The sequence below is a fragment of the Neocloeon triangulifer genome, unplaced genomic scaffold, assembly GCF_031216515.1.
Source record: "Neocloeon triangulifer isolate White Clay Creek 2 clone unplaced genomic scaffold, ASM3121651v1 ptg000017l, whole genome shotgun sequence".
In the NCBI taxonomy this organism is placed as follows: domain Eukaryota; kingdom Metazoa; phylum Arthropoda; class Insecta; order Ephemeroptera; family Baetidae; genus Neocloeon; species Neocloeon triangulifer.
The window spans coordinates 1,660,442-1,681,408 of NW_026775559.1; the positions used below are offsets into that span (position 1 = coordinate 1,660,442).

At 35.9% G+C, this 20,967-nt stretch overlaps 1 protein-coding gene across 4 annotated transcripts in view; it reads left to right on the top strand.

Annotated features, from left to right (window-relative positions):
- The window catches only part of LOC132203584 (uncharacterized), a 139,301-nt gene that overhangs the window by 908 nt on the left and 117,426 nt on the right, over window positions 1–20,967 (top strand). The window lies entirely within an intron of this gene.

Below are 20,967 nucleotides of genomic sequence, written 5' to 3' on the forward strand. Positions count from 1 at the left end.
CGCCGAACAAAGATATTTACAGCACATTTCTGCAAACTTTTCGCCCTTCACGACCCCATATTAAAGAGCAATTTCCTCCCAAGAGCAGTCGTTGCAAAACAAACTTTTTCACGAGAGCCCAACTTCGTCTTCTCCTTATTGATATGTCAAAATATAAAAAAAAAAATGCTATTAAAAAATCTGACAAAAGGAATATAAATCTATAAATTATTCAGTTTGTAACAAAATGTCAGTTTTATGAAGAAAATGTGCAGCGATGCGAATTTTACGTGAACTTTTTTTGGAAACCAAACTTGATTGATTTTCAAATAATAATGGAATAAGTTGTAGAAGAATGTATTAGAAAATTATTATTACTTAGAATATCAATAAAATTATTTGAAAAAAATTCAGATTTGTAGTAAATGAAAATATTTCTATTTATAAATTAACTTTTGTTGACCAAGAATGTCAACTCCAAAAGTAATTTAGAGTTTGCAAATTTTTCTTTTAAAGTTCAACTGCCTTGTCTGGTTGCAATGAGTTGCAATAAATAATAATATTTTAATCTAAAAAATAAGTTTTTTTCAATTAAATAATCTTAAATTCATCTCAAAAAGGAGCTGAACAAACAGCAAAATGTCGTTGTGACAACAGATGCGCCTGAAGTCATTACCGCGAGTGGATTTTAATTTGTATTGACGGGGCGAAAGTCGTGTGGGAAGGAAACGCGAGCGAGAGCGTCAAAGGCTGGCTGCTGCCTTTACACTCACGTAATGCCGATTGTCGTCAAGATGCGAACGAATTCCCATAGGAGGCACGTGAAGGAAGTGCCGCGGCGCGCACTTGAGCAAATTTAATGAGAACGGAATTTCATTAGGCTCGGCGACCGACGAGAGGAATTCCACGCGTGCATGTGACTCTTGCGATGAGAGAGAGCGAGAGTGAACTGCGAAAAGGATGCCCATTTTCATTTACTCCCAGAGTGGATGGGAGAGTGGAGGAGTGTCGAGTGTCCTGACGCTGACGATTTTTAGCCCCTGGAAATAATTGAAATGCATCAAAGCTCAATACATTAGTCCAAATTTTTAAATTAATGTTTCCGCAAAGCATACAGAAGAGATCTTCAGACCGATTAATTTGTATCTCAAATTTGGATAAATCGATTTATAAGGATCCTCGATCTCTTCAAGACAAAGTGATAAAATTTGTCAAAATTTAAAATTTTCTTGATTTCGTGATATGAGCAGTAAAATTATATAATTTTGGAAGAATTTTTTGGTCTCCAGGTCCAGATGATTTTCAATATTAATGAATTCAAATTTCGGTTTTAGTTTTTGACCACCTTTTGATCAAAGGCTTCATGTTAATGTTTTCTTGTAAATTATACGTATATAACAGCACAAAATTTCCTCTAGTCGTGTCTGCATATTTTTTTAATACATACATTCAAATGGCCATCTTTACTGAAAACAAAAACTATAAATTCACTCCATTGTTCATTTTTCTATATTTTCAGTTGGAAACAAATGAAGTTCATCAGCATTTCTATATTTCCTTGTTCAACTAGTTTGGAATTGAATTCTGCCTTTCTTCGATGTTTTTTCACTCTTTCATTGTTTTGTAGTAAAAAATACAATATCCTGCTCTTTATGTTTTGGCTGCTGGCTGCAAAAACCCACCAAAAGAAAAGTCAAATTTAAACACCACAAAGTCAAATATTCATTGTGAAATTCTACTTACAAAATTCTTTATTCCGCTTTATTCTAGTATACGAAATTACTTTATAAAGATAAAAATGAAAATATATCCAATTTAGCTCAAGTTAAAATAAATATTAAATTTGGTTAGCTATAGATAATTTTAAGTCACATTTAAACACATTTGAGTTGTATTTATGGTAGTTAATTAAATTCATTGAGTAAAAATTTATTGGTCACACCGGAGTAGAATTTCAGCCAGACTTCATTCGCCATAAATTAGATTGATATACTGAGTCATTATTACTGGGAGGCAGAACTGCATAATGTATTCATTTGATTAAAAAGCCGGTTGCCGCGAGATAATGAATCAATTAAAATGCTGATCACCGCGCCACAAATAACATTGTGTGTGCTGAGCTGTCAGTCGCACCAGCCGTACGTCGGTTGTGAACAATGTCCGTCTGTGCAACCTATGGTTGACAATTGCAGATTCCACAAATGTTTGTTGCTACGTACGTATCGCAATAATTGCCAAAGGGCCGCTTTGTGACGGCTCTGAATCAAAACAATTACGCTGCGGGCCCTCTTTGAGTTTGGGCGCTCGCTGCAGACTCGGAGGCGAAATTAATTTATTGAGCGCCGGCCGCGCCAGCTCCCCCGTTTGTTTTGCTTCTATTAACAATTTACTATAATTACATCAGCAACAGAGTGCTGCTTCAACGCAATGGCGCTAATTTACCCAAATGCGTAGTAAATTTCTCGCAAATAATTTGTATAAATTTATAAAAGCTTCAAATAAGAGCGATATGTATTTGTTTTAATATAAAAGTTAATTTTTTACACAGGGAAGTAAAGCTACAGCTTAAAAAATACATTTAAAGAATACAAAATTTAAGAAAAAAACAACTTTCTAGTATCACTTTTATATTATATTTAAATTGACTTAAAAGTTCGAATAATTTTTTTCTATTTTTATAATTTTTGTTTAACTTGATACCAAATATCTTTTGAGGTAACTTGCTTAAATTTTTATAGCACATAATTAAATATACATGTATAATATTTATTTAAAGTAACTATAACAGTGGATAGATGCACAATGATGATTACACAATTCGTTGTTCTAGTTGTTTGAGCAAATTAATTGTAACTATTATTTATATACTGATGAAGTTCTTAGTTTAATAGCAATTTGTATCATAAAATCTTTGAGTAGGTCTATTAAGGTTCTTTGCTGTTTTCGTCTCTGAAATTTTCATATTTCACGGATGGACGATTTCCGTGATATTTGAGAACCACTTCTGGCGAAATGGGCACCAGACTTTTTTTGCAGAGTTTATCAGCCGAAGCAATGAAGCGCAGGATTTACTGCTTTCTAATCAAGATAAATTTGCGCCTGCAGCGTGGAAAGTGCGATAAATAAAATCTGCGATAACAACACGGCCGTAATATTTTATTGAAAGCGCGTGAAATATTAGATTTTTGTTTACCATTTAGCTTTAGATATTGATGTTGTTGGCGGAGAGATTTGAATCCAAAACGCATGCTGACGCGGCGTGATAGTCTATTTTTGCATTTGTACCAAAACACATTTGCTGCGCGAACAAAATTTTTGCCCAACCAACATTGGCAGATTCTGAATAAAAGCATCGGCCGCCGCTGAAATTAATTTCTCTGATGCGTGTTTGAATAAAATACGTGTCGTTTGATGTGCGGATCCGCGAATTGGATGAAATGGAATACAAAAAGCCGCAGCTCAAAAACAGCCTTTCGGCACCAGTTCAAACAGACAAATCGATTCGTCGTCTTTTCGGATCAAACAGCTGAAGTAGAGTAAATTGACTTTCGAATGCGTATCAAAGGGTGAAGGTGTGTGGAAGAGAATTAAATTGAGTCTCCCAATCATTTTCTTTTTTTTCATCTCGAAAAGGATCTGTGTGGACTGTGCGTAATTGAAAACGTTCAATTTCAGCTGTGGAAAAATCTTTAATTTTTAAACCTAATTGTAAGAAAATTTCATTAAATTAGGAGCGCTTAAATTTATGATTTACATAATGTTGTCATGGTTTTAGAGATTTCAGGATAGAAAATTGAAGAAAATGATTGAATAGATTAATAGGCTCTATATTTTGTTGATTTTAATTGCTGATTTGTAATCGTCCAAAATCTTTACATCTACAAAGATAAATAATTGTTGGGAGGCAGAAATTTAATTGTTGGTAAAAAACAAAGATATATCACATTATAGAATTTTATAATAAACGTTTGTACAGCTAAAAACAGTCTTCTGTTTGATTAATTTTCAAACGAGTTTTTTTATCACTTATTTGTTGGAGTCGAATGAAAGAGAGTGATTCAATAATTCAATATAACCTAATGGAAGCACCGCACACTACTTTTTCCCAGCTCGGCGTGATCCAAAACAAACTGGCACTGCTGGCATTTGGGAAAGGAATTTGAGCGAAAGGGTTATTTGTTAGGTTGGCGGACGCCAGCAGTCGGCGGCGAAAAGGACCGCACAGTAATGGCCATTCTCCCTCATGGGTGGATTTGTGGGACAAACTCAAATCTAGAGACGCATCGGCTCGCCAATTGCAAAGAAGTCGTACCAGAGCTTAATGTGCTCCAGCCGAGAACATTAATTAAAACCGGCTCGTAAGGAAACAAAAACTGCTTGGCTTTTATTTTGGCGGCTTTATGTGGTTTCCCGTCGGTATTTTGGCGCACAATGTGCTGCAAACGAAAATAAACGCTTTTGATGTGGTCGAGAAAATTAAAACGCGGCCTGCAATTGAAGACGCAGAGGTGGTTTAATTTCTCACAATGCGCTGAAACGGCCAGATAAAATTACCAGCGCTCCAACTTTGAGGTTTTATTTCAAGCTTCTATCCCTTTCAGTGCGCACTGTTTCCTAAATGAACGAAAAATGGGTTATTCTGTATTTCAAAAGACTTATCTGTAACCAGAAAACGTTTAATTAGCTGACCTTGTTATTTTTATATGCAAGGATCTATCATCACGGATTGGAAATATTTTTTTAAAGCTTGAGGTTAAGAAGAGAAATATACTGTTTAAATGATCAGACACGACAGTAACACATATTTATATTTATTTAAATAATTTTTATAAAGTATGAACAAATTCAAAGTAAACTGATAGCTTTAATTCTGGTTCGATCAGGTTTGCGTAATTCGGAGAGTTTCTGCCTTAATTAAAGCGCTTAGTTTGATACATAAATAAATTACAAATGTTGATCTCATCTTTGTATAAAATTCATGTTTTTTGCATTTAAATCGGCTTCTCCTTGATGTTCTTTAAGTCATTTATTATTTTGAAGCAAAGCAAGAAAATTTGTTTTTATTTTTCTATGAAACAATAAACAACTAAAAAACTCACCGAAGAAAAGCCGATTTTATATTGAAACACGATGAATTTTTATTCAATAATAAGAAAAAATAAAATTATAATTTATTTGTAAAACAAAAAGCTCTGAGTATGAAACTATCCCAATTACGCAAACCTGATCGACCCCAAATTAGCCACCGGTGTATTTTTCCTTTGACGCTAAAAAATAAGTTATCGGATGCTCAAAGCAGCACCCATCGAGTTCCCATTTATTGGGTGCAAGATCAAAGGGGTCCAAATCGACACCCGAAGCCGCGACGGCAACCCAAGTGAAGTAGTCGCACTAATTATTCAGCAAGCGCCTGCTTTTGAGGGCGCACCCTTCGGAGCCAATATGGGAGGGCGTTCGTGGGCCTCGGGGATTCCGTCGGATGTTAATTAGCTCGATTAATGATGAGAAAGGCCGTAAGTTGCTTGCGCAGCTAACCGCGGCATTCGGGTTAATTTCGCTGTCGATATACACCGCAACTGCACCTAAAGCACACACACAGCGCAGCCAAAATAACCAAAGAATTTGGGGGGAAAATACAAGCGGAAGAGGGTCTGACGCGAGGGACGTGCCTTTGACCTGCTCATAAAGAAATTGAAAATTTTGACTAGATATTATTATTCCTCGGTTGTTTCACTATTTATAAGAATAATAAATTCATTTAACTAAAAAAAAAAAAAAAAAATTAAACCAAGCTTTCAGGAACAAGATTATAAATCAATTAGTGCATCTTGCAATAATTATGTTAAGTAAAATTTATTAATATAAAAATTTTGGCACTAAGAATAGCAAAATTAAGTGATTATCTTAATCACTTATTTTAAAATTAAAATATTAGGTTGAAGTGTTTAGATCTTCGAATTACCTAAAATCACTTATTTGACAAAATAGGTTTCAAAACCCATTTCAACTCAATTAATAAATGAGTAAATAACAAATTGCTTGGAGATTTTGCCTGTTGACAATGAGACAAAACTTTTCTTGAAATTAACTTTCAGAATAACATTAAAGCACTAAATAAAAGGCTTTGAATTTTTTCAATGAAGCCAAATATATAATCTGAAAAAATTACATTTAGAGAAAAACCAATTTGAGTTAAAATTAAATTAAATCTTAAAAATTTGTAGTCAAATTTTAAGTGAAAATATAATTTTAGTGTCCTAAATAATTAACAGAAACGTGGAAAATGGCGACAAAATAAATTTTATTGAGGAGAAAATCGAAGAGGGCCTTTTTTGCCCCACAGGTTAATTTGACAGTTTTGGCCGGCGAATCAAATTAAACTAAACGCACCGTCGCAGGGCTTGTCAGTGTAATTGCAGCCGGAGAAGGTTGGGTCTCGAGCGTTCAGGATTGATTTTGTGGGTCGGCCGCGCGGGACGTGCGTGGACTCTGCGATACCGCGTGATGGATTTGGCAAATCCACTTGCCGCCGCACATAGAGCGAATAAATTTCGCGACGGCAATTCGGTGGCGCAGCACTTGCGAATCGTCATGCAAAAATGGCACGCGCATGTGTCGCCGCGGAAAACAGGGGACGAATTTTTTGTGCCCGTCTGATTGCCTTTGTGCGCCCAACTCTCATTCTCCATGCCGTCGCTCGCTGCATTAGAGATAATGTCGCGAATTTGTATTCTCCGCGTGCATCCACTCGTAATGCTGGTGACCTCTGTTGGGCTCTTTTTTTACAGCGAGAGCTTTTGTTTTGTTTGGCCACTGCACACTTTGGACGTAAGAGGCATGGGGGGCTCCACTCCGATAAACAAAAGACCATTAGTTTTGAATTAATGTTGTGCGAGGGGCCGGGTCCTGTAATTCTTTTTTTCTGAACAGATTCCAAGTAAAATTCTGCCTTTTATTTAATAAAATTATGTTACAAATAGAATGAGACAAAAAAAGATTATATATAGTTGAGTTATATATATGTTTTTTTCATTAAAATTTATCATTCTAGGTAAATGGAATTGATAAAATAAGTAGCAAATAATTATTTTTATTCACATAAAACTAATTTAGATGTAATCGGTAATTATCTAAATTCTGATAATGATGAAAAAAAAACACTATTTTACATTATTATTTTTTAGTTCAACTCCAATTTAATTTACTCCGTGTTATAAATGCATGGAGATGGAGTATGACCAAAAATATTATTAGCTTAGATTTCCGTGAAAAATAAATAAGCAATAAAAATTCGTTTACGTTTGATCTTGCACATACTGATAATAAATAATTATCTTTTTTTACATACTACAGGAAATTGCAGGAAATTTTAAAATATTAAATCTTGATGTATATAATTTTTACATTTTCGAATTTTCAAAAAAAAAAAAAAAAAAAAAAAAATACTGGATAAAAAAAATAAGGCTCTGTGGAATATGCAATTCGTTTGATAAAAAATCGCAAAAACGTTCAATTTGATGCTCATTTTATCATTACTAAATCTTTCCAAAGGATTATAATATTCACCATTCTCAAAGGATGATGTTTTGGGATAAATGAAAAAAAAAATTATTTATTAAAATAGAACATTTCAAAGCTTAAATCATTTTTCGCTAGCAGCGTCCAAACATGACAAATATGTCCGGTGTATAAACAACGCTGTTTATCTTAATGGATACGTTCGTTTCAGCACGTGTGTATAATATTTTAATTCAAAAGCAGCCCACTCTTTTTTTTTACACGCGCGCCCTCTCTCAGTCTGCGAATATTCATTCTCCACTCTTATAAATCACAGAGGCAAAGTGATGCGGCCATAAAGTGCGGTGTGCCAGGATGCGGTTGAATTCGCCCTTTGCAGAAAAATATATAATGCCCTCTCTCGAAACAAATGTATGCCGAGGGCACGTCCGTCCGTCCGTCTCTCCACTCTGCGAAACGTATTAGTTTGTGTACACGCACAGAGTCATTTCCCTTATTCATGTGAGAGCACCAAGACACGGGAAATAAATAAAACAAATTGCGGCCGACACTGTTGTAATTCAACACATGGCATCAAAGCGCGGTTTCATCAGCCGCACCATAATTTTATTTGGTCCTCCGGGTGGGCCACTCTTTGTGACACTCCAATTCCACCGCAATGCTTTTACCACCCACCCGCCAATCGATATTGTTTAATTTTTCCCTTTTTGAATCACCGCGCGCCGAAAAATTCTCGAGTGTATGCTATCGATCCCTGCTTTGGTGCTTTTGGATATTTTGCGCCCGTTATTATTTTTCACTCGCCGCGCTGGACGCTTCTCTGCCAAATGGCTTTTTTCTGTATATAAAGTATAAAATTTTGTTTTTTCGCCGGACTTAAAATATTGAATATGAAAAGCGTGGCGCAAATAAAAACAATCTGGTGCCGAGAGATAGAATATTTTCAGGAAATTGAAATTCTGGGGAGATGCACAGGCGCTGCGAATTAAGGAGCAGGTTTCTGCTGCTGCTGCTTTTGTATCTACTAATACAACCCTACGTTAACTGCGGAGTGCATGAATACGGAATCCGCATAAGGAGTTGCGACACATTCTGAATACAAAACCACATTCAACCCCTGCTCGCGTTTGCCAAAGAAAGCGTGAGGGAGCATCCAGGCCACGGGGGTTGCATCGGAAACCGCCTGCCTAAAACTCAACTCCTCGGGGCTAAAGATCCTTTTGTCCCCGCTTCTATCAGATCGGTTTTTATGTCACATGCAAGTTTTGTGGTTCAATATAGGAAAGATCTTATTGAGGGGAATTTGTCATTTTATCCATTTTATCTAAATTTGCAAAGGATTTTCATTATATTTTTTTTAAGTCAATTTACCTTGGGAATTGGAATAGCAGTATTGATTGAGAATTATTATTAATTTAAAACATTGGTCACATTTAAATGATTTAAAGGAAAGGCTAAAAATTGAAAATTACCATTGATTTGAAACACAAGACTTTTAGTTGTATTCTATATTAAAAAATTTCTGGTGTCATTTAAAAACGATGAAACAAACTGTAATTTCTTTGAAACCTCTTAAATTTCGCTTCTGGGTGGGACTCATGTTTCTGTTTTTAAGTCAATTCCTCTAGAAATTCCCAGAGATTGCGATACTCAGCTGAAGTACTTCTTGGATCTCTAATCTGCATAATTGAAGTGGAAAAAATAATTACTGCAAGTTGAGAAAAGTGCTGTTCGACATAAGCTAACTAGGCGCGGTATAAATGCAGCTCTCACATTTATTAGCAAAATGATAAATCGGCTTCAATTATGCTAATGGCCTACGTAAATCCCAATTTGCGACGAGTGGTCTCTCTAAACGGCTCAGCCCACGCTGGCAACCTCGCTCGCACTTTTTCGCGCTAAAGATCCGCCAGCAAGATGAATGGAACGGCGGCAAAAAGGAGCTTTGCTCTTTTTTTTTCCGGCGAAACGCGTTGCAGCTCATGGAGTTGAGCCGAGAGGCGGTGGGTTTGCATTAAACTGAGCAGCCCGAGGCGCTCCATTTGTTACTGTCTGCGGGCACCCATGCATCATACGGGTCAACTGGCTCAGATAATAATGTCCTTCCTATCTCATCTGATTATTAAAATCGCTCTCTCTGTGTCTCTCTCGGTCGGCCGGCTGACGTGTGTCTCAATTATGGGCGGCCGCGCCACTAGACGTCAAGAGCATACCTCGTCTACCTGCCTCACTCAGGAGCGAAAGGCCTCGGGTCGGATCATTAGAGCCCAAAGTGCTCCTCGGCTAATCAGTCTAGAAATTAGGAGCGGTGCCAGATGGAGGGATAGTTTGCAAAATCCCTTAAGGTTAAATTACTTGAAAAAGTGTTGATTTAAGAATCTAAATTTAAATTTAGAATTTATTTTAAAATACGATGAAGCATGGTTTTTTACACACCTTATAACCTTGAGAAGAATTTTGCATAAATTTCTCATTTATAAAGCATAAATGATGTGTTTTTGTTTGTTGCAACTGTAGATGGAATAAGGAATACTAAAAGATATAATTATATAAGGATGGATTTTCAATGAAAAATGATTCATTAGTTTCGTTAAGTTTTGTGTAAATTCAGCCAAAAGGTTTTTACAGAAAAAATGCTCCCTTTTTTGCAGTTTACCATCAAATAAACGTCCGTTATCAATATTTTCTAATAAATACAGACACATTGCTGGGCGCTTACAACTTTTTTGGTTGGCTGTTTTTCAAATTTTTTGTATTATTTTTTTTATTCAGTACTACTCTTTGGTGCTCTGCTTTTACCTGCGGTCGTCATCGTTAATAAAAGCCGATTTTTGGAAAAAAGCTCAGCATTTCCTTTCAACGATTTGTTTTCTTTTTCCTTTTTCCACCACTCGTAACATGCCACTAATGCGCAAAATGGAGCAGTGGGAACAAAAGCTCGGTCGGATTGGTGTTTTGTCCTATCCTTCAGGAGAAAAAAAATCCTCTGATAATCCCGCTTTGTACTTCTTTTCCACGTGATCTTCGGGGAAAGGCCGAGCTAAAGAAAGGTAGAGGCGACTTGTCACAAGAAAATGCACGCCTTAATAAAAAATAAAAAGATGTTACCTTCTAGGACAACTTTGGCAAGCTCATACAAGTTTTAGATGAGTAAATAATGTTTAGACTTAAATTTTATATAATAGTTCCCTGTCCCTTTTAAAATCTTGCTTCAATGTATGATTCCACAAGAAAAAATTTATTTTGTCACATTCACCGACAAGTTACCTTAATTTGACCTTAAATTAATAGCGGAATCCACATAACGCATCTCTCTCTCAAAATATATTATTTATAGAACAAGCTCATTGAGCTCACATAACCAACAACATTTATGGTATCACGTATCACCTGTCTGTGTGCTACTCGCATTTGGTCGATCCGTGTGGGCGTCGCTTTTGCTAAAATCTATTCAACATACAATTGAATACACACAACTGGTAATCCGCTCTCATAACAAACTGTTACTCAGAATTTGAACTAAAAATACATGCTTTGAAAACTAACAGCAGACTGAGCTGAAAATCCTGATTTGCATGGGCAGTATCAACTCTCTCAAACAGCCCTCAAATTATATGGTTTCTAAGGTCGTTTGAATTTCGTCAAAGCAAAGCTGGATTTTCTTTTGAAAAAGCACGCTCTAGATAGTTTGGCTGTTTGATCGTATTCCCTATTTTACTTTGGTGTAAAATATACATAATTTGTGAGTTTCAAACATTTTCAACGATGAATTTGAGAATCATCTTTCCATACATATAAATTTCATTGTAAACATAAATTTTTAATCAAAACAATAAAAAAATATGTTGTTATTAAAAAGGTACTTTTGGGGAAAAATGATATACAAATAATTGAAGGAGAAAAAAAGCAAAATAAAAAATATCCCGTTTCAAAAGCAAACCAAACTGGGTCTCGTTTACACAAGCTACTGTGACTGTGAGAGCAAAAATAAACATTTACACACAATTTGGTTATCTCTGATCGCACAGCAGTGCTTTGCTGATTCAAACTGGGCGAGTGATCATGATCAATTCGCTAAATATACTAAGGCCTCCCGTCAGCCGAAAAGAGATACTTTTTTGCTGGCAAAATTTTCAAATTCAATGCTACATTCTCTCGCGAAATAGGAGAAAGCTGAGGCCATATATAAAATCGTGCGTGGCGCCGACACAGCAAGCCAACAGCGAGCACTTTTTCATCGGGAAGAATCACTTTGAGGACGCACGGCCGGTGTAAAACGGAATTTATTCTTTTCGAGAGAGAAGCAACTAGAAATTTATGCGTCACTTTTTATTCCCGCAGGGCCACACGCGCGCGCAGGATATTTTTCACCACACGTACGCTCGCCCCACAGGGAGAAAAGAAATGAATGCCTTCCATTTAGGGCTAATTACCGAGGCCTAATATTATTGTATCCCGTGACGAAAAAATAAACAAACTGGGAGTTCACAGCAAAATAACAAACAAACCAGCAAATGTCAGCCGCTTTTTCTGAGGACATCAAAGGGGTAAAATTCATGTTATTTTGACTATATGCCATGGAAAGAAGCTTAATTAGGCTCGATTCGCGGTGTTTTCTTTTTAGCCCCCAGGTTGATCATTAGCGAATATTTCGGCGAACAGAAGAAAATTATTTCATCTCTGACAGAACGCAATGGTATAATTTTATATTAGATTTTTTGCTTACGTAGGATATTATTAAGAAAGGCAGAGTTGAGATGTTGAAAGGATATTTCAGACAATTTCAGCTGGAAACGTCAAACTCATTTCAGGCACGTTCAAAATTCTCCAGCAGTTTTTTGTTTTTAATTGGATAATATAGTAAATTTCGTAAATAAAATTTACTGGATTCTTGCGAATATCAGTCAGTAAAAATCCTTCATTCATCAATTTATATTATTTAAACCAATCCAGCATAAATAAAAGTGATTTTTGTATCTAATTTTCGAGATGGATTTCACAGAAAGAAAAAATAACCAAAATATATTTCCCATTGACTTTGAGCTTAAAAAATTTGGGGTGTTCTTTTGTTCTTTTTTCACACGGCGGCCATTGCAATCAATTCCAATTTGCGCTGATTGACATTCATTTCCTGCACACATCCAGCTGCTCCATTTATTGTTAACGTCGCGGCAAGACAAGCAGTAAAAGCCTTCCGAGCCAAAGTGGCTTCTCAAATTACTTGCCAGCACACACTCTCGGTTCGAGTATTCGTGTGTTGCGGTTTCGGCGGCTCTATTCTTATTCAAGGCGCAGCCCTCTCACAATGGACGACTCTCGTGCGCGAGACCCCAAAATTTTCTCCAGCCGCCTTTATATATTTCGCAGACGCCACTTGTGAGCTTTATTCCCTGCAGGTCGAAACCAACTTTTGCCCGAGATATATTTATCCACCCTGCCTTTTCCTCTCTTTCATACATGTACATGTGCGCGAGCATTACCTTTAACCCGCCAAGTTTTCTGAATTGCGCGTGATGATTTCGTCCGCCGTGCAAACCTCGCAGCAGGTCATGCAAATGTGCCGAGTCTGAAAAGGGCACAAATGACGGATTTGTATTTTGAAAAGCCCCGAGTTTTCAAAAGCTTTCCCCTCGTTGCTCATTTTTAATCCGCCTACAAAGCAGATCGTTAAAAATATAAATCTTTTTCCGGTAGTAGCCTAAACTCAAGCCTGATGAGAGGTCTGGACAAATTTTTTTTTTGTTAAAAAAAGGTGACTTTTAGGTTCTGATTTCCGTTGCAGCGTCGCTCCTTAATTACAGAGTAAATAAAAATGTAAGCCAAATTACCTTTTTTTTCATCATTCAAAAATGTTCTTAAACTTACAAAATTGCGATTTTCCATTTCATTTGCTAAATTTATGCTACTTTTATTATCTTTTCATATTATTTTGTAATAAAATGTACATACAATTTTAAATTTTATAACATATAATTATTTCAAATAAAACCAAAAAACATTAACATACGCTATGTTGTAAATAATTATGTATTTTATGCACTGCACTCTTTAAATTTTACAAAAAATTTCAACTTAAATTAATTTTTAATATCATGAATATTTTTCTACTTTGTAATGCTTTTGAATTACCTGAAACAGAATGTTCGTAAACAAATATTCATCAAACTTTAGACAGCCCATTTGCCGACGCGTTGGTTCACTTGTTTGGGTTGAACTGCAGTCAAGAGAATTAACGGCCGAGTCCAGCCGGTTGGAATGATTATTAGAGCTGCTGAATTTTTGCCAGTGAAGAGTTGGTTGTTGCGATGCCAACTTATGCTCGCCTGCCATCAGGAACAATGAAATTGAAAAAAGAGAGCCGTGAGCTGAATGCCCTCGATTAAAACGAAGCCGGTCGACAACGCGGTGCGGCAGAGAAGCATTTGAAAAGGGCAGTTGGCAAATTTCATTAGCTGGAATGAGAAGGGGAAAGTGACAATTAAGCGCATGGAAAATTAAAATACACACCAAGTTAGGGGCGAGGCAGCGAAGAAGAATGGTGGCGTGCGCTGCGAAAACATGCGGGAAATGCTCATTAAACAAAGGTAATTAAATTTAGACGGCTGTGCGTCTGTGTAGCAACTTTCGCTTTTTGACACAAACTGAATTAGAAGAAAGGGTCGTATGTCAAAACACGTCAAAACGTTGTGTTAATTTTTTTTCTTATTTAAAAATATTTCGAGAAACTGCCTGCAGAGGAAAAATTTATTACATAAAGTTTGCCAATTTGCGAGCCTCGCGAGTTATTTCGCCATAAAAATGAGGAACTGCCTAGGGCTCTGCGTGTGCTATTTCACTTGTGCAACTTCGTCTCTCTCAGATTTTACAACAAGCCGTATACATGCGGCGAATGAGATTGGTTTTCCTTCGGCGTTGCATCATCATTATGGCTCTTTTCCTTTCCCGTCGGTATACGTGTTTTCCTGTTTGATTTACCTTTGATATGCGCGTCCTATGATATGTGAGGGAATTTATTATTATTGGAACTCGCAGGGTAATATTTCACGAGCAAATGATCTCCTCTCTAGAAGCAAATCACATGATTCAAAAGGGAATATTTAAGCATTCATGCTTTCAGAATAGAGATTTATTGAATACTTGTGCTTAAATAGCGACGTTGGATGCCTCGATCCCCCTTCACCAAAAGCTGAATTGCAACTTCAGATACAGAAAAAAAATGAAGCGGTGACTGATATAAAAAATAAGTAGCTGACTTTGGTTGTTGATGTTATTTATGACAATTGGATGCATGCAATTCAAAGATATGGATAGGAATTGTAATAAATGTAAACTTTTTGAAGATTTAAAAATCGGATTTTCCAGATTTAATGTTTAGTTCCTTCTTTTACTATGATAAAAAATAGTTTTTGTAGAATTAAAATTATAAATTTTGAAACGCTCTACGTCAATTAACACTAATTTTCACAGGTTATTAATTTTTTTGCCAAAGTTCCTCTCTATATTTCCCGCCGTTTACAATGAGGGGAGAATAAAAAAAATATTGCCAACGTTTATATTGTCAATAAAAAAACCGGTGCATCGTAGCCACTCTCATCACAAGTGCTGTCATTTATTATACTTTTTTGGGGGCCGGATAAACACATCAGGCGAGTGTTTTACGGCGGATTTTCACGCACCCTTGTCAATTTGGCCGCAAAGGGAGGCGTTGATTGATTTAGGACGTGCCAAGTGGCAAGGCACGCGGGCAATATACGTGCCAGCGTTTGCGGCACGCGTTTGCGTCAACGGCGCCCCGGCCACGTGCGTTGTTATTAATAATAATAAGCGCCTCATATTTAATGCCATTAATCTCTTGGACCGCGATGATAAAAATTGTATAGTTTTGTTTTACTGCGTATTTTCTGAGCGCGTTAATCCACCGCCTTTTCTATATTTGAACCGCTACATTTTTGAATTTTTAACAGACTGTGATTTATTATTTTGTTTGTCAAAACGACACATGAATCAAATAATTAATATATTTGTCACACCGAGCACACGTAAGGCTTTCCAAATTTGCTAAATAAATGAAGGTTGAAATATTTTAGAGCCAGAGCCAAAATATCCTCAGACAATGAATATAATTTGGATGATTTTTTTTAAACTTTTTTTCTAAATTGATAGAGTCTGTTAAGCTATGTATTTTCATATACGTTCTATTAATTAATTCAATAATTATTTATTTCTTACAGAAAATATTTGCTTCAAGCTTAAAAAAATTTTTTTCATGTCGATGTTTATTGAGAAAATGTAAAAAAAAAAAAAAAACAATAAACAACGTTGTTTTTTATAAATATTAAAAATTTAAAATGATTCTGACAATAATATTCAAAAATCTCATATCAGCAGAAGGAATTAAAAAAAATATTTAAAATAAAACTTTTTATTACATGTTTGAAAGCCAAAAGTAATTGTAGCGAAGCAAGGAATGACAAAAACAGGTTTCCTCAACTTAAAAAAATTAGTAATTTATGTTATAAAAATAGAAAAACCAGTTTTGGATAAGATGGACATTGACCGAATGCTTTTTGCAGGGGTTTAGATTTCGAACGTCCGCCTCGTGTTGGTAATGGAGTGTTAGTCGAGAGGCATCAATCACGTTCGTTGATTGTTTATTGTATTGCAAATAAAGCCGCGCGCGTCTCGTCAAGCGGCCTGAACGCGATTCATCAATAAGTATTGACACTTTGGCCCGTGCTTCTGGCGCCATCGGGCCTGTAAATTTTTGATGCCCATCGAGGAGCCGTGATTGATAACGTGGTCGGCGCGTTCCGACACGCTTACACCTCCCACGATCATACGAAGCTGCCCCTAATTACTCCCTTGTCAGACAAATAGCGCCGCAAGTGAAATCAGATCCCGATTGCTGGCAAATCCAGCGCACACCTGAGGCGACCTGCAGGTAAAATTAGTTCTCTGCTGCTGTTGTTTGAATACATAGGAGATAGAACACGACACGTGTTATCATTATTTCTAATCCTGCAAGTTTTTTTAGCTTAATTAAGCTTAATTTGAAATTATAATTAACTAATTAATACCTATTTATATAGCATCTGAATTTTTTAGAGTAATTTGAAAATGTTCTAGATATGTGTAGAAATTATTATTATTGTTAAATTTGTTATAATTTAATTTCTTCTTAGGGATCAAAGTTAATTTTAGTATAAATATTTTAACTTTGTTTTAGCATGACAAATTTCAAATAAATACATAAATTTCATTTTCAATAATTTATTTAATTACTGAAAAATAATTTTTACATACTATCAAAATAATTCATGAAATGACTCTATTTTCAATCTAATTTTAATAATCCAGTCATATTTTATTCAATGTTTTCAAATGGGGAAAACCCCAAATAGTTTTATCTTGAACCATGAGAGCTATATTATTTTGCTTCGTAATTCGCAATTAAACTGTTGATTTGAATGGGCTGATTCTCAAAATCAACTTATTTGTGCGTTGTAACCCACCCTTACTAAAGTGCCTCGGGGGAAGTGGGTCGTGACAATTAAACGGGTCACAAGACCCGGCAGCACCGTATCAAAGCCGCGCACTTGAGCGACCGGCGGGTCCTTGTTTGACATGGAAAGGGAGGTGTGTCGCCAGGCCCTGGAGGCTCGCGCTGAAACGTGACATGCTTTCAGCTTGGCCGACAAATAAAGTGAAACTGCCAAAACAGGAGAAACAATATTTTAATCCATATTTCACAATAAAAAATAAAGGAAATTGATTTGTCGGGCAAGTTATTAATTTGTAAAGGAAACATATCGGAACATTCGGTGGGCAGAACACGTTTAATTTAAAAAAAAAAATAATAAATTGGAGCAAACGCCGGCTGCATGTTAAAGTGGGGAAAGAGCATTTTGCGTGTTGCGCGAGATTTATCAAAACGTCAGCGGAAAAAATCTCCTGACGTTATTTAAACTGCTGCAAAAGAGTTTCTCTAACTCTCACGCCGGCAACAAAATTTCATCTCCTTCTTGCATTATTACCAAACTGCTTTGTTCCTTCACAACTTGAGAAAGCTTAAAAGGATTCATTTTTGGTGTCTGGGACAAAATAACTAAAGCGAAAATTTTCTTTTTAAATATTCTAATTCGCTCCGATGTCAATTCTGATGATGAATCTTAAATTATCATTTAATTGACTCAAAACATGAGAGAACCAAAAGAGAAACGTATACTTAATTGGGGTTTTTTTACTTTTCTAGACTTATTTTCAAATACGTCTGTAATAAGTCTTTTTCTACAGACTTTTTATATTGAAATACTATTTAAAAAATATTTAATAAATTTCATACAAGATTTGTTTCTAAATAATTGCCGTCCTGAATTTTAGAAGACGAAGAGAAATAAAATTTCATTTTATTTTAACTTTACAAAGTTGCAAAAATTATCCTGTATAAACACTTTTTTTTATAGAAAAGTGACTTTACCTGGGACGTTTAAAAAAAAAGGTGATTCTTTAAGTCCTTTTTTCTAATTGCTAAAAAAAATCAGAAAAAGTCGGCGTGAAATTTACTTTTGTTAAAAGTAATAACAATTTGAGATTATCTGATGTTCTTTAGTGGAAAATAGATTGTGTTTGATCGAATCGTCTGCTAATCCTCTTACTGATTGGACAGATTCGATTTTGATTACACGCCGCTCTCTCTGCGATTTGTATCGGTCGGCAGGTGCGAGAATAATTTAAAACGTCAAACAGCGGTGGTGTGCAAACTCGATCGGCCAAAGTGTGTGTTTCTCGACGATTCGGTGCTTAATCCGCCTGCAATCGCTTTAAAAGGGTCTAAACGGGCGCGTTACCAAAGCAGGGGCTGCTTTATTTGACGAGAAATCCGAGGGTTTGATTGCTGCTACAAACCCCTTCAGCCCGACGGCGCTTTGACACACACAACGCTGCTCTCTCTCTCTGGAAATAGAATTTCCTCGAATTCTAAAAGCACACATTTCCCCCTGGTGTCCTCTTTGTTAAATAGTTTTTGTTCAGATTTATGCAATTGTTTCAACCGTTTGCCTCGTTGAATCCGATTTTAATGAGCAAGCTGAAAATAAGCAGGAATTGACGCGGCCGGTAAATTAATTCAAACACTACCAAAATTTACATCAATGCAAAACAAAATGAATTTAATTTTTTCAGACTTATTTCCAACGCCAAGCAAAGAATTATATTTTTAGTGAAAATAACTGACAATAATTGTCTTTCAAATAAAATGTCTTGTCCTGTTTTTAAATCAGTACTGTGTTCAATGTTATACTGCTTATTTTGAAGAAAATTATTTGAAAAAAAAAACACACACACCTGAAAATTACTTTTTTTTATGTATTTGTTTTGCTTAAAAGTAACTTTACCTGGCATTTTTTTAATATAAAAGTTCTGCTTATATTATGATTTCTGTAATTAGATGCAATTTTTCGTCAGTCTTGTCTATTAATTTATATTTACTTTAATTAAGTATGTCCTATACTGTTTTACTTTTATTAAAAAAGCATAAAAATGTGGACGGAAAAAATGTTTAAAGTTTCTTATAAATTAAACGGGTCGTAAACTGAAACCAAAATGCAGTTTTCTGCTGCCCTGCTTTTAATAACTAATTCTACTGCATTAAAATAATTATCTGGCAGAGTTTCAGAAAGGAATGATTCAGGTATGAATAATTAAACCTCTCGCAATGCTCATGTTTCCAATGCCACTGCACAAACTGTGCGGCCGATTTTGAGAGGTGTGCTCGCTGAGAGACTGGCAAACATTCGCGCGGGAGTGAATATTTTCCAGTACACTGTGTACATTGAGCAGGTACACTGTATTTGTACGTCTCTGTTCTCAACCAGCCAGCGATGAATGCAAAGCGGCCGAGGGGAATTGCAGATGAGTTTGGAGGAACTCTAGCTTGTTCGGGAGCGCGGTCACCGCACAAGATAGATGACACACGTGGCGTGGAATATCAAGTGCCGTATGGTGAGCGCAATAGTGCGACCAACAACTCATCAGCCGCATGCATAATGATAGTTTATGCAAGTGAGACAACCTGGGAATGCGTGACCTATTTCTCGCCTCATTGTCTCGGAACGCAAAAAAATAATAATAATAACAATGCAGGAAACATTAATGTCTTCAGGAAAGTATCTTGTAATATTCTTTAAATATAAAATCTATACTTTTTATTTACAATGTTGAGATATTTGTTAAAGTAATAAAAAGTGTTTTAGTGTAATCCGGTTTTCTCTATTTTAATACAAATACGGTGGCTAGCTATATTTTATTTTCATAATTCTTGTTGTATTAATTCTTTGAAAAAGGAATGTGAAGTCCGTTTCTGTTTATAAATAGATTTCATAAAACTTTGAGAGAAAAAATATTTTTTATCTAACATTTATGAGCTAAAACACTATTTTCGGAATAAAAACATTTCAAATAATTTGCTTACAGTGTTTAAAAAATTAGGACAACAATTTTTGATTTAGATACATATTTAGAAAGGAAATTAACTTCCTGCTTTCACTAAAATCATGGAATCCTAGACAAAAATGACTCGCTTTCGTGAAAACTACTTAAGAAGGATTTAGCTTTGCTTTTTGGAGCAACAGTTTTTGGCCCTTGATGCCAGCGGGTCTAATCTCAAAATGAGCAGCAGCTACTCTGTTTACATAATAATTAAATTCAAAAGCTTTTGCCCTAGCACTCTGACAAAAAGCAGATCTTTTGCTCTTGTGAGCAAGAAGTCTGCCTCTGCTTGTAAATTCAACTCGTTTTCCATTCGCAAATATGAATTGTTAATCTTGTTTGCGTCGCATTACCGAGCTCTTAGGGAAATATTTTGTCAAGCGAGGGAGGAAAAAAAATAAACGCTCTTCCTTCACCAAATAAGAGAGAGATGAAGTTTGCCGTAACACAATGAGAGCCATTTTTTTCTGCAGCTAAAATCCCAACACAAAAGAGGTTAAGTGGTCTCCCCTCGGCGAGAGACACTTTTCATTGTCGGGATATTTTTTGAAGCAAAAGAAAAAAAATGCGATTATTTCTTGAGACTCGAGACCGCTCGTGAAAAGGGCCATAAATAATCTACAGCGGATCACTTCTTCTTCTTCTTCTCTCATCGTTGAGTAAATTTCCACACTTTCTGACGCCCTGCCAAAAGCAATATTCATAATTTAAAGAGGGCCATAAAACTTGTGTAACATGGAATAGGCATAAAAATTTACTTGTACTTAAACATTGGTTTCAGGGTCGTAGAGCCAAACTTTGCCTATGTGCGCCGAACAAGATTTGAATTTCAAATTAGATGATTGATCCTGGAAATTGTGAATCATTAATATATGCGCAAGGGCCGAGGCATGCCGGCAGATTTTGTACAAATACGCGTTCCATCACAAATTCGCTAGGCAAGCGTTTCATGCTTGCGTTGAGTTTTGCAAGATTGCAAACTTT